This window comes from Marmota monax, unplaced genomic scaffold, assembly GCF_021218885.2.
Source record: "Marmota monax isolate L192 unplaced genomic scaffold, Marmota_monax_Labrador192_F-V1.1 WCK01_AAM20220418_F8-fsc00036, whole genome shotgun sequence".
NCBI lineage: Eukaryota > Metazoa > Chordata > Mammalia > Rodentia > Sciuridae > Marmota > Marmota monax.
In genome coordinates, this window is record NW_026694491.1 from 9,063,339 (window position 1) to 9,077,677 (window position 14,339).

Sequence of the window (14,339 nt, forward strand, 5' to 3'; positions counted from 1 at the left end):
CTATTCCTCTCTCTCTCTCTCTCTTTTTTCCCCCAGTGCCCAACACATGCGAGGTGAGTCCTGTTACCACTGCCCCAATCTTTCTTATATTTAGTGGATGTCTTTAGACTTTTATATTTCCCTCTGATTAGTTCTTTGGCTATAGTCTACTGACTTTTGACAATATAATTTTAATTGCAATTCAGTCTAAAATATTTTTTCAGTAATCAGAGGACTATCACTTTATTAAAAAAACAGCAATTCTATAAATTAATTCATATAACTATTTTCTAATTTTATTGTAGTTGGTGAAGGGTTTTTTGTGAATGAGCTTATTTATTTCTGATAATCATCTATATATTCTTGATCCTTACATATTGTCAATTACTTGTATAAAAATTCTCATATTTAATAATAATTAGTTTTAATATGTTTAGACAGTAAATGTCAAGCTACAAAGTAGAAGTATATATTAGCAAATATTATAACTTGTGATGTCAGAATAATCAGCATACCTGTCACAATGCCTCACCAGTATGTGAACAATTGCAGATGATAATGGAGTATAACTACAGTCTCACTGGAAGCAGAATTCTCTTCCTTCAATTCAGGTAAGGCAAAAGTATCACTGCCTGTAGTTTAATTATTTGCATAATTAAATATCCGCCAAAGACCAACATTGCCCAAGAACACTTGACAATGCCTCTTTTTGTTTTCCTCTTTTGCAATACTGCAGAGGATTGATCCTGGGTTTTTGCACAGGTCAGGAAATCATTCTAACACTAAGCTACATTGCCAGCCCAGGATGTAATTTTATGTACACTGTCAATGTCATAACACACAATGAACTCCCAAATGAATTAAACTAGTACAATTCAGTGTGAATACACTTCTGAATTTCCTGAATATCTCCAGAATTCCCGCTAACAAGAACTTTGACTAGATAAATGTCTACCCTAAACATGGTACCTATGAGTAATGTACAGTAAAGCCATAGTCAAAGAAGTCTTTCTCATTAGTTAATGTTTCCATTCTTACAGAAAAAAATATTCACTTGTTATAATTTCAAATTTATAGCATAAATTTATAGGAAAGTAAGATAATATCTTGACTATTTAGTAACTCTCTTGAAATTTAATAATTCTCATTTAACAAATATTACCACTCTAAAAGTTTTCATATAATTCTATGTCTTTGCAAGACTTGTCAACATAATAAAGTAATTGAGAGTTTGAATTCTGGAAATTGACTACTTCTACTTAAGTCAATCATTCTCCATATAATAGCTGTATAATTTTAGGCTAAATTAATCTCTAAAATGGCAATCATAATGGCATCTACTTTGCTAGGTAATTTTGAGTATCAAATGAAATATTCTATATTAAGTCTTTTGCATATGCCCTGACACAGAAAAAGTAAACACTTGATAAAAATTAGGGATTATTAGGTAAAAGGGATGAGAAGAGTAGTCAGGCAAAAGTTTTGAAAAAAATGTAATCATTCAGTGATGATTTATTTTCATGTTCAATCCTGTTTGATTTATTGGGAAACTTTCATTCATATGTCAGATTACATTTGTTAGTTTCTTTGTGACTTCTGGAAAGATTTCAGTGACTAAGACTCCATTTCATTTGGTATCTTCCATAAAAGCTAATGGTCTCTTAGCAACCAGGACAAGGATATCTCTGAGAAGAGGCATTTTATCTGTTCTATGCTCAGATCTCCTTTGTCATTACTGAAACAATATAGATATAATTAAAGTCTTTGCCAGAGATTCAAAATGGTAGGAGAAAATAGAATGGCTGCAAACTGTCCTTGGATAGGGTGAATTGTGTTTAGCCCATTGTTTATTACTTTTGAGAACACACATGATGATCTGATTTTTTTTCCCACCTTCTCATATATGAGGGGCTGAAATTTTGCAGCACTTGTTTCTTTGTTGGGCTACATACTTAAGAAATAAAAAAGAAATAAATAAAGGAATAAGGTTTTCTTGGAGAAGGCTTAGATAAATATATCAAGCAAAACTTCTTTCTCAGAATACTTAATCCTATAAAAAATAAGATAGAGGAAGTCATAATGTAAGAATGCAATTTTCTGGGACTACAAAATCACATGTTAAATAAATCAATAAAATTGAATCGAAGTGCTTCTATTTAATTCAGTGTGAAAACTCATTATGAGAAAGGAAAGCTAATATTCCAAAAACAATAATGGTTCAATTTTGCAATAAAGCAAAGTCATGTTCAACCACCTCATTCTCTGAATTTTCTTTTTGGAAACAGTTAATGAGGAAATGGAGATTAGGATGTCTTTTGTTCTTTACACTTGAAAATTCCAAGCAGGGACTCATAAAATAAACCTATATTTATTTTACTTCCAGTGTCCATTAAAATATGTGAGGAGCTTGAGATTACAATGGAACCGAAGGAAGCAGCTACTATAGTTGGCTTTTGACTAAGTGCCAGCCGAGCACTCTGACTTTTCTAAGTGCAACTACTCTTTGAATTAAATTATTTCCCCAGTAATTTAGCAGCATGAGCATTTAGGGAAAAATGTTCTCTAAAATAACTGTTATTATGTATGTCTATACAAATGGTGAGTCAATATGACACAGGATTTTACTGAAGTTTGAAGTATTGATTAAGGTTCAGAAGAATCATAGAGGAAATAACAATTAAATTCAAAGAATACAGACAGGCTTATTTTCTTCCCTGGTTTTCTTGTAGTTAATGCCAAATAATTTTGAGTCTGTGGAATTCCATTAATTTCTAAAAATGTCTTTTATAATAGCCTCCAACTTGGGAAAAATATCAGTGGAATTCTTATTGTCTTCTTCCCTTCAATTCAGTCCATAAGGGAAAATGCAACTGATTTCTCTATTTGTATTCTTTTGCTTTATCCTTTAAATATTTTTAAGAGTATACTTCCATTCCTTAATTCTTGGTAAAATATTGTCATAGGAAATATTTTCACTTAGATGTTATACTATATGTTAGTTTAGGTATTAATCATGGCTACATTTCTCATCTTTTCAACTTCAAAAAATTCAGATCCAGGAAGTCTTGATATCAAAACTGTGTTAGTCAGCTTTTCATTGCTGAGACCAAAATACCTGACAAGAACAACATAGAGGAGGCTCACAATTTCAGAGGTCTAAGTCCATGGTCTGCTGATTCCATTGCAGAAACATCATGGAGGAATGTTATAGTGAAGGAAAACTGCTCACCTCAAGGCAGCCAGTGAGCAGAGAGAGGCCAGGGACATAAAGCCTTCCAGGGCACCTTCACAGTTATCTACTTTTTCCAACTAGGTCCTACCTCCCAGAGGTCCATTCTAATGTCAATGGATTAATTCATTAAATGGATTAATGTACTGATGAACTCAGAGTCTCTAAAGTCCCATTGCTCTCCAAAAGCTCCATCTTTGAACCTTGCTACATTGGGGACTATAATTTCAATACATGAGCTTGGGGAGACATTCCAGATCCAAATTATGACAAAACTTTTATGAAGTTCATGGAGCTGTGAGAAAGGTTATTAAGGGACTGCAGATACTTTCAAATATCACTAAATTTTAGGAATCTTTCATCATTTGTCATCTTGGATTTTAATAAATACATCAGAAACAATTAATTTAATTGTAAAAAGTACATATAGCACCAAATACTTTTTTGACAAATAAGTCCACATGTCCATGGACTTATACATACTTACAGATACATAAATGGATACGTGATAAAAAGGTTGTGTATGAGAGATTAATAGCAATATGATTTTAAATATTATATATTTTCCCCTTCAAATTAGTTTTCTGAATTTCTCCATCATTAATGGAACATCCATTTACCCTATGCTTAGGCTTCCTAGTTTTTAAGTAACAATAGGTTTCATTTCATCTACTCCCCATATCTATCTGCCCACATTAGTGCTGTGTGTGTGTGTGTATGTGTGTGTGTGTATGTGAGAGAGAGAGACAGAGAGACAGAGAGAGACAGAGAGGAGCAGGAGAGAGGTTTTCTAACTTCAGTGCCCTTAGAATCCCTTAAAATCCTGTTAACAGATTAATTGTTAGACAATATCTCCAGAGGTTCTGATTAAGGCATGAGGTGAAGCTTGAGGATGTGCTCTCTAAACAAATTCCCATTTGATGATGCTAATGCAGAACCAGGGCTCAACTCTGGGAACCACTGTTTTTATAAGCATGACCATGACTGCAGTTTTGGCCATTGTGAGCTTGTAGTTGTTACCTGCCTACTTTTCTTGCCTCTCTCCACCACTCTCACTCCAAATGAATACAATTGTTTTCAGCCATTGTTTCAAAATGCTGTTTATAATGTTTCCGCTCTCTTCAAATGCTTCTGTCCTTAATTTCAATTCATTCAGAAATTATTTTTTGAATGCCCATTATATACTAGACACTAATCTCAACAGTGAGACTATAATACATTTTATTGAGTTTATATTTTAATGGGGTGATAAAAACACTTGTTCATTATATGGAATTCTAAATATGGAACCAATGTAGGAGAATATAAACTATTGGAATTAGTTTGAATCCTTGGGTAGAATAATTATGGAAAGGGGTACTGAGAAAGTGACACTTGATTAAAAACTATAAGGGAGAGAATTAGTGGCACTGGAGGCTGAGCAAATAAAGTGGTCCTGAAGTGGACCATAATGTTCCTGGAAAATCAAGAAAGGAAATTGTGTAAAATAACTCCTAAGTCTAATATTTAAAATTACTCATGGTCTTATCCTCCTTAATTAATACTTTATGGCAAGCAAAAGAGTCTACTTATGCCCAAAGATTCTGGAATTTCTTCTATACTCAAGATTTTTGTCATTCTCCTTGACTGTTATATTCTCCTTCCTTTATCTGGGTGAAAAGTCTCTACACCATCAAGTAAAATGCTATCATTGATGATGTGAAACTTACTCCATTCTCCTAATACATAATGAATCTTCTTTAAATTTCAACACCATTTCTTTCATATCACACAAACATGCACAACTTTATATGAACATATTGTATTCATATTTTTCTATCTCTTGATCTAAAATTATAAGCTGAAAAGTGAAGAGCTATCTTAATAGCTTTCTGTATCCTATAGCAACCAGAGTGCCTTGCAGTAAATTTTTAAAAAGGATTAGTCATGTTCGTAAGATTGAAAGCTCAGTAAAATTAGTGATTTAGTCTTTCATTTGACAAACATGCATTGAATGCTTCCTAAACATTGCACTAAGGATAGAGAAAAAGAGCACTGGATCTCCAGCAAGTGACAAAAAGACCATAATCCAGTGTAGAAAACCACCAGCAAATGCAAAAGTACATGCAAAATAATTGGGTACCTAGTTAGTGATATGCATCCGGTCTTTTATGTATTATACAGAGTTCTCTGAGAAGCAAACTTAATCCTGCCTTAATGTGCAAAGATGTTCTTAGAAGAAATGGCTGTGAAAGGACATGGGGAGGTGAGAAGCAATCAGATCAAGAAGCAAGTGTGATTCTTAGTGAAGATAGAAGGCAGTGTGAATGTATGTTTCCTAGACTGCTAGGCAGTCTACAGAAGATCCAGCAAAGCAGAAGGGTCACTGAGACAAAGTCAGACTTACAAAAGTTCCACGTCTCTGAGGATGGGTTTGCCTTAGTCTCACCACACACAGTCATTGACAAAAGTTAGCTTAAGAAGGGCTTAACCTTGGCATATGCAGCCATGCAGTTCAGAGCACAGCAGCTGGGTTCCTGGTCAATTATATTGCCTGTAGTGAGAGGCTTCTCAAGCACAGTTTAATGGCTGTCACCCTGTGGGAGCATCCTAGTTCAGCATGTGACTCAAACTGAGTCATAGGAGAACTTTCCAGAGTAAGCTACACTTGAGATGAATCAGAGATCTCAGGAATCAGTTCCAAGAAAAAGTGAGGCAGATCATAAAGCACCCCAATAAATGCTGGGATTTTTATCTTTAAGGAATGTCAGAGAAGAGTTTTCACTAGTGCAATTAACTTCATGACTATATGTCCTTAATGTTATTAAAAAAAAAAACAGAAAATAATCCTGCTGCCATTTCAGTGCCATTTCATGTCCAGCAGGTTTTAAATTTACAATGAAAAAACATATTTTGAAGAAAGCACATTAATTCTTTGTACAAAATGTTTCCTTAGTTTGATGAGTTTCACGTTAATTTGAAAGAATTAGTATCTAGTCCCTGTAAGAATCTAGAATTCTAGATGTCACAATAAAGCTTCTAAAAGAAGCCTTGGAATTGAAGAGTTGAGATTCTCTTGTATTACAGACTATATTGTTAAAATCAGTTACAAACATCTCCGAAGTGTTTATTGAGAGATATAGAGAAACTAATGTATAAGGGCTTCATCTAGGAGAGATATTGAGCAGGAGTAATTGAAAACCTACTGTGCATCCTTTGCCATTCCCTAAAGGACTTTGACAATGTTTGATATCTATCATCAGTAAATACAGTTAGGCATGGTTGGTTCTCCCATTGTCTGGATTTCTCCCCAAAAAACTTTCTATAGTGCCGGCTGCTTCCATTAGATGGTAGTAGAAATGGCTTTGAAATGCCGTTCAAAGATTATTTTTTGAATACTATTAACTTCAGATAAAAAATTTACATAATCCAAAAATTGTTTTTTTTTTCTTTATGAAACAATGTTTTATTTAAATAAAGATGGCCACTGGATACTTATCACAAGCTACCAGATCATCTTAGTAATTAAACTGGTGGATGAGAAAGACATGGCCACATTTTGAATAAAGCAAAGGCAAACTGGTTTCTATTAATTACATACATTCCAACAAATGAGCATCCATAAAATTGGCCTCCACACAGAATAATTGCTATGGGCTGTCTTTGAGAATTTGTAGTGATTTTGTACCGGAAGATGGGAAATATTTTACATTTTCTAACACCCAAGGACATTTGGCAACATCTGGAGACCCTTTTGATAGTCACATTTAGGGATTTGCTTCTCCACATAATACAAAGGGATTTTTCACCTGATCCACAACTCTAATGAATAAAACAGTGGACTAGTTGCATTAGTTTCAGTGATTAAAGGCTGGGGCCATATTGGGGGAAAATCCTATGTGTTTCTGTAAAAGAAAGTTGCTATCTTATCACCCCATATGACTCAAAGACTAGACCAGTCCCTACTCTTCTGTTGTGCTGCAAGAAGTTATTATACCCTACTTTATTAAATATTTACTACAACTGTATAGACACACACGTGCACACAAACACACACACATATAGCATCCTGATTTTGCAGATGAGGAAACTAAGGAAAAGTTTAAGTTTTTGCAGCTCATAAGCAGCATGGCTTAAAGATTTATATATATTCCAAACATTCTGATTTGGGTGGTTTTCCCCCTTGAGACTGTTATTGTTTTTTTTTTTTTAAATTTCCATCTTCATTTCAATGAACCCCTATGCCTTTTCTAATGAGAGCCCAATTATCTTCTAGGCACTAAATCTCATTGACTTTACTTTCACTGAGGTTTTCAATCCATTTGTGAGTGCTGAGACCATCCTCAGCAATGTGATAATCAGCTAGTCAGTCTCAATACCTGACTCAGCCTTGATTCTGTTCTCTTCTCATCCAAAGTGACTATTTTTACTCTCCATTTCTCCAAATCTAGCTTCTCTTTCTGTTATGAACTTTGACCAGACAAACTCCATTTTACCCCGAGACTCCATTTTATGTAAGAAATGTTTCTCCTTTGTGAAAATTCTGCCTCTGTAACCCACCTCCTGCTAAGCACACCCTGTTTGGCAACTCATATCTGCTGAAAAATATTTCTTTTATTCTTACATAATGTATTATTAAGGAATATTTTTGTGAGATGTTCCATTCATAGTTTCTTTTTTCTTGTGCATTGTACCCAGACTTGGGTCATTTTTACCAACTTTGCTTTCAAAAAGTATAACATTTGCTTGTGGTTTTTGGCTACAAAAGGTGTGCTCTAACTCCTCATAGGGGTTGAAGGTGCAGAGTTGATTTGGTCACTGCCCTTCAGCCCACTGGCAAATAAAGTTCCATGTCCTCCTTCAAGTGTGACCTGGTGATTTGTTTCAAATGCACTGCAACATCTTCAATACTTTTCTTGGATATCCTCACCTCTCTATACTCATATCATTCACTTCTTCAACTCTCCCTTCAATGCCTATAACAAAGAAGTCAATTTTAAAGTACTAGATTTGAGAAAGTTTTAGTCAGCATTTTTGCTGCTGTGACCAAAAGACCTAACAAGAATAATTAGAGGAGGAAAATTTTAATTTGGAGCTCATGGTTTCAGAGGTCTCAGTCCATAGACAGCTGGCTCTGTCCTTGGGACATGAGGTGAGGCAGAACAGTGTGATAGAAGTATGTGGTGGAGGACAGCAGCTTGGGACATGGAACCAGAAAACAGAAAAACTGTGCTCAACAAAGACAAAATATATACCCCCTAAGACATGCCCCCAATGACCCACCTCCTCCAGCTATACCTTATCTACTTTCAGTTACCACTCAGTTAATCCCTATCAGGGAATTAATGAACTGATTAGGTTAAGACTCTTCTACCCAATCATTCTTCTCAAAATCTTCTTGTATTGTCTCACACATGAGCTTTTGGGGGATACCTCACATCTAAACCATAACAATGAATCTTCCATATGTGGTGACCAAATAAAAAGTACTATTTAGGTCACAAAGATAACCAGGGAAAAAGTAAATGCTGAGAAAAACAATTTCGAATGGTGGGTAAAAACATATATTGAAGTAGTCTGTGATGGTTAAGTTTATAACAAATTGCCTAGGCGACAGTACCCAGATATTCTGTAAAACCACTATACATGTCTCTGTGAAGGTATATTTAGATTACATTAACATCTACGTACACAGAATTTAGGTAAAGAAGATTATTTTTCTTAATGTAAGTGGATTGCATCCAATCAGTCTAATGCCTTAAGAGAAAACAGACATGTTACCTAGGGAAGAGAGAACTCAACTTCTACACTGTCTTTCAACTCAATCTTTGATATCAGCTCTTTCCTGAGTCTTAAGCTGCATGTATCCCCTGCAGATTACAATCTTTCCAGGCCTTACAACAGTATAAGCCAATTCCTTAAATTCAACTTCTCTTTCTCTACATGCACATACCCTATTTTTTTTTTGGGGGGGTGGCTTTTGTTGTTGTTGTTGTTGTTTTTCCTGCTGCTGTTTTTTTGAGAACTGACTAATACAGGATCAGAAGAAAAATGGCTAAAATTCCTAGGAGAGATTACCTTCCAGGTCTCTGATGAAGTTGAAACTAGTTTAAGGGGTTTAGCAATGTCAAATGCTGCAGAAGGACCTATAGTTTGATACAGAGAAAAGACCCGTTAATAATTATCTTTCATCAATGGAACTTCAATAGAAGGAGTTACAGTATCATGCTGGAACAAAATTGTAATGATTTAAACAATGGGTGGATATGATGATTTGGAGATATTAGAATGGAAAGCCTTTCCAACATACTTGGTAATTTCAGAAGTTATCAAAGTAAAAGCCTTATTCCCTTGGCATAGTCTATCAGCTTCTAGGTGTTTATCACAGTTCTGCTGAGTCTCGCTTTCCCGACCCACCTACTTATTCTCTCAATCCTTATCTTCTTAAAGTACAGAACAATTATATCTCTCTGGTCCAAAAGCCTGTGACAGTCTCTATTTATTCAATTACCTATTATTTTCATTCTGGCTTCAAGGTCCTCTAGACTTTGGCCTGTTTCCTATATGCTCACTCCCACAAACCAAGATGATTTTTATTTTCTAGAATTTCTAAACATCCTCTTTGCTTTCTAACACATGCTTCTCCCTTAATCTCAAAACTCTGTACCCTGTAGTTTGGAATCATATTTAATTAGTACTCATCCTTATAAAGTTATCTCATGTGCCATCAACCTCTGAAAAGCTTTCCTTTGCTTCTTAACTGATTTTCTAAAGGCCGGTTTGTATATAGAAGAGATAGTAGAAATAATATTTTTAAAACATAGACATTTAGGGCTGGGGATGTGGCTCAAGTGGTAGCACGCTCGCCTGGCATGCGTGCGGCCCGGGTTCGATCCTCAGCACCACATACAAACAAATATGTTGTGTCTGCTGAAAACTAAAAAATAAATATTAAAAAATAAAATAAATCATAGACATTTGAAATTCCTAATATGAGAAATTTCTAGGTTTGGAATGATGAGTTTCACTCATGGGGAACCCAAGTTTCCTGGTTTACCAAAACCAGGGTGTGACTCATGTCCTTGAAGACCAAAATAGGCCTCTACTTATAGAATACACATCCTACACCAGCAGGGTAAAGAAAAGAGGGAGGACAAAGACACATTCTCTCTTAAATTACCTAGGAAAGCTTCCACATAATACTTTGACTTTCAATCTATTTGCCAGAATGTGTCCAATCAAAGGATGCCACCAATTTAATGTCAACTGGGAAATGTAAACTTCATTTCTGACAGTGTTTTAATGGGGGAGATTGGAAGTGGAACCAAGCAACTCACAGTCTCTGTCATTGCCCATATTCTGTGTTCTTAGACCTCGGTAACCTGATATTGTAACTCTTGGGTAAACCTTGGGTAATAATCATATCCCTGTTTATATCAAAAACTTGGAGAAGGTAGAGAGTGTATTAACTATTGTATCCACTGTTCTGTTCAACACAGTTGTTTGCAAATAAAAGTGTATTGGTATTTGAGATGATAAATAGTAATTTCATTCTTTCTGAATTCAGAAACAACTATGAGAAATATAGGAGGAACTGAGAACATCCAATTGGACTAAGAGGCACACTTCAGACTTAAGACCAGATGAGACTTGCTGTAACTTGACACACAAATTTACCTCTTTTTAAAGTGGCTTCTTTCTCTTTCCCTTCTTATATAGAGGATAAGAAAAGAGAGGGCTTATACTCCTTAAGGAAAACAAGTCAAGAGGGGAAGGCAGAGAAAAAGAGAGCCTCAGAATGAAAGTCCAGAGTTATGCATACTTTCCAGTCCTTTCTACCAACATAAGTTATTTCTTATGCTGTGGTTTGTACAATGAATGAGTAGAGGGAAGACCCAGAAGTGATTTTTCAATATCTTACCTCTGGGGAAATGGAATGAAACTCTACTTAGGCAGGAAGGGTAGGACAGTAAGTCTTTTTATTCACATGGTACATGCATGGTACACATTTATCAAAGTCATTGACCTGAGTGCTTCAATACTTTATGTCTAATGACTCATCACATGTTTTATGGTAATTTTAATAGCAGATTAGAATCGTATGGGTTTATCAACTCATCTATATAAGATCTAATCATAATTTATAGTGATTTCATAAGTGGAGTTAATTTTTTTTCACTTAAAACATATAATTTACCTAGAATGTTCCAAAGCAAATCAAACAATTATTATCACATACAAACCTACTGTTTCTTCTTTATTTGGTTGTTAGTAGGAACTCCTTAATTACAAATTACAAAATAGCAGAATAGAAATTTGTGGAATAGAGATTGTGTTTAGTGATACCAGTGAGCCTGCTCACACAGAAGAGTCAACCATTAGGTGTTTGAATTAACCCGTTATTTCCAAACATTTGTTTGAATACTCTGTTGTAGTTTTTATCAAATTTTATCATTGTCTGTTCTTTATATTTCTGTCTCACCTGCTGGATTACAATTTGCTTTAATGAGAATCTGGGTCCTAATTAAATCCAGCATTTCTGTAACAAGTCACTGTTTTCCCAGCACATGACTTATTATCACCCAATACAAGATCAATGAACATTACTTTTTTTTTTTTAGATAAAGAAAATAATATATATCTCCTACAGTTTTCATGTAGGAAACTGGTAGTTCCTATTTACATACTTGTTTACTTACTTATTTATTTGTAGACAAGAATGGAAAATATAAGAAGGAAAAACTAATTGTTTCCAAATATGGTGTTTTGAATTTATTTAGGTTTTACTGTGTTAGGGAAGTTTGAGAGAAAAACATAAATTGCTAGTGTACTGAAAAACACTCTATAATTGTAAAGAAAGAAATTATAAGTACTAAACCAAGTGTGTGGGTGCTGAAAGTGATAGATCCCTGCACACATCTTGGAGAGTACTGTAATCACAAGTTTAATATAGATGCTTGTATTTGGCCATTATCAAGGAATCTCATTACTTTAAGTCATTCCAAATATATAATGAAATTTTGTTGATTCAACACATCTTGATTGAGGACTTCCTCTGAACCAGTTCTTGGTGTTGAGGATACAGTGCTAAAACAGAAAAAAAAATCAGGCTTCCCATAGAGATTGTGTTTAGTGATACCAGTGAGTCTGCACACATAAAGATAGTTACTGACACTTGGGAAATATAAAACAAAACATGCTGATTCTTTATTGCAAACCTTTCTTCCTGTATCTTTTTTTTAATAGCCAGATTTCATGTAAACTTTTTAAAGATGAATTATCCCACAATATATTAAATTCTACCAAGCCCTCATTCACATTTTCTATGAAATAGATGGTAGCTGTTTTATAAATTATAAATCATCATGTACACAGTCCTAATGAGATAACAAAAGAAAAGATGGGATATTTTTGTTCATTAACTCCTACCCTGACTTCTTGGGTTCATCACAGTTGAAATCAGCCTTTACCTAATTATTCCTTCTCAGTTCTTGAGTCAATTCTGAGTAGACAAAAGGAAATCTGCAGCCTCTTTCAACCAGAGAATATGGCCTGGACTTAAGTCTTTCTTTAATAAAACCAACAGACTGGAGTAAGTTCTGGCTACTTAGGGAACTGAACGTAGAGCATCCCATAAGTCCCTGGACTTTCTTTTCTTTTTCCTCTTTCTTTCCTTCACCAACAGATTGAACACATTCAATATGGCAAATATTTTCCTTCATATCTTCTAGATAATACTTCAATGATACGCTAACAATAGAAATCTTTTCTAAAACTATTTAACTGGAATAAACTACTACCCCAATAAACTGAATCCACTTCCCCATAATTCAACACCTGCATGGACCCTTCTTGTCAAATTTACCACTGACTGAATTTTGTCTGTATTATGAAAACCTATTAATACTGGCTAATAAACCCTTTTTCATGTATTTAAACTGGCCAAATCCAGGCCTCTAATTTTATCCTTTTGGACTTTTCTTCCCATTAAATAACCAGCCCTTCAGCAAGCTGGGTATAGGAAGACATTTATTTTAAGATATTGTACAACCATGACAATCTCCACACTGATCAATTATTGAAAACTCAGCATGTCTGAGCATGTTCAAAGTATGATGATATCTAAAGAAATATTTAATTTTACACTGTGTACCCTAAAAGAATATGGAAGTAATGTATGCAAGGATGGATAAAAACAGTCTTGATGGTACAAAATATGTTTTCTGACATTGACTAACAACTATGAAAAATCAGAGTTGTTATTTATGCTTTTAGACATACTGCTTGAGTTAAGCAAATTTCAACTAGTTCTGCATTAGTCAGACCTCTAAGCTTAACATTCTGCATTGTTTAATATTTTCCATTACTTTGAAGATAAACACAGTCATTAATCCAAAAGCTTGGCAAGAGCAATGTTTTGTTGTGAAAAAAAGTCTTGATCACCAAGACTGTGGTAAATATACAAGTGCATAGGAAACTTTGACATATAATGTTTGGGAAAATGGATAAATAATGTTCTTGAAACATATTTGACTGAATGTTTATTCTGTAAATCACCATAACCACTTAAATAAGAAGCTTACAATGATGTTAAGTTATTCTTGAAATAGTCCAAAATAACTTCACATATAATTCAAATTTATTTTCCAGCAATCATAAGACTCAAATCATCCTCTCCAGTAAAACAGTATTTTCTCCAGTGAAGATATAATGTTATAGTTATTTTTTAAAAAGACATATTTGAGAGTAAAAAAAAATCTATTTGTGTGTTTTCTCATAAATTCATTTTTTTGTGTTTGGTGAAAAAATGTAATCTTTAATAGAAATGAGGTTTAAAACTTTGTATTCCTACTTTATGCTAAACCCTCATAATGAGCTGAAACTACCTTTGGAAACAATGCAGTGAAATTCTTGAATGTACTCTTGACCAGCTCCAAATTTGTTGATCATAATTTTAGTGTTTCATCTTTTGTGGTGAAAATGATTTATGTTGTATTTAAAAATTTTTGTGGAACTATTTTACTTAAAGATTTTATGGAAAATTTCTACTAATTTGACAGGTAATATTAATTATCAATGAATTTTCAGATGATTTTACATAAAAAACTGAATTCATAACATCATTATTTGATCTTTTAAACATTCCTAGAGA

At 34.2% G+C, this 14,339-nt stretch overlaps 1 long non-coding RNA gene across 3 annotated transcripts in view; it reads right to left on the reverse strand.

Annotated features, from left to right (window-relative positions):
• Positions 1-7,397: 7,397 nt before the first annotated feature.
• The window catches only part of LOC131423241 (uncharacterized), a 67,362-nt gene continuing 60,420 nt past the window's right edge, over positions 7,398-14,339 (reverse strand). For all 3 annotated transcript variants that reach the window (XR_009224475.1, XR_009224476.1, XR_009224474.1), the window contains exon 4: positions 7,398-12,274. This is a non-coding gene — a long non-coding RNA (uncharacterized LOC131423241). The remainder of the gene's footprint in view (positions 12,275-14,339) is intronic.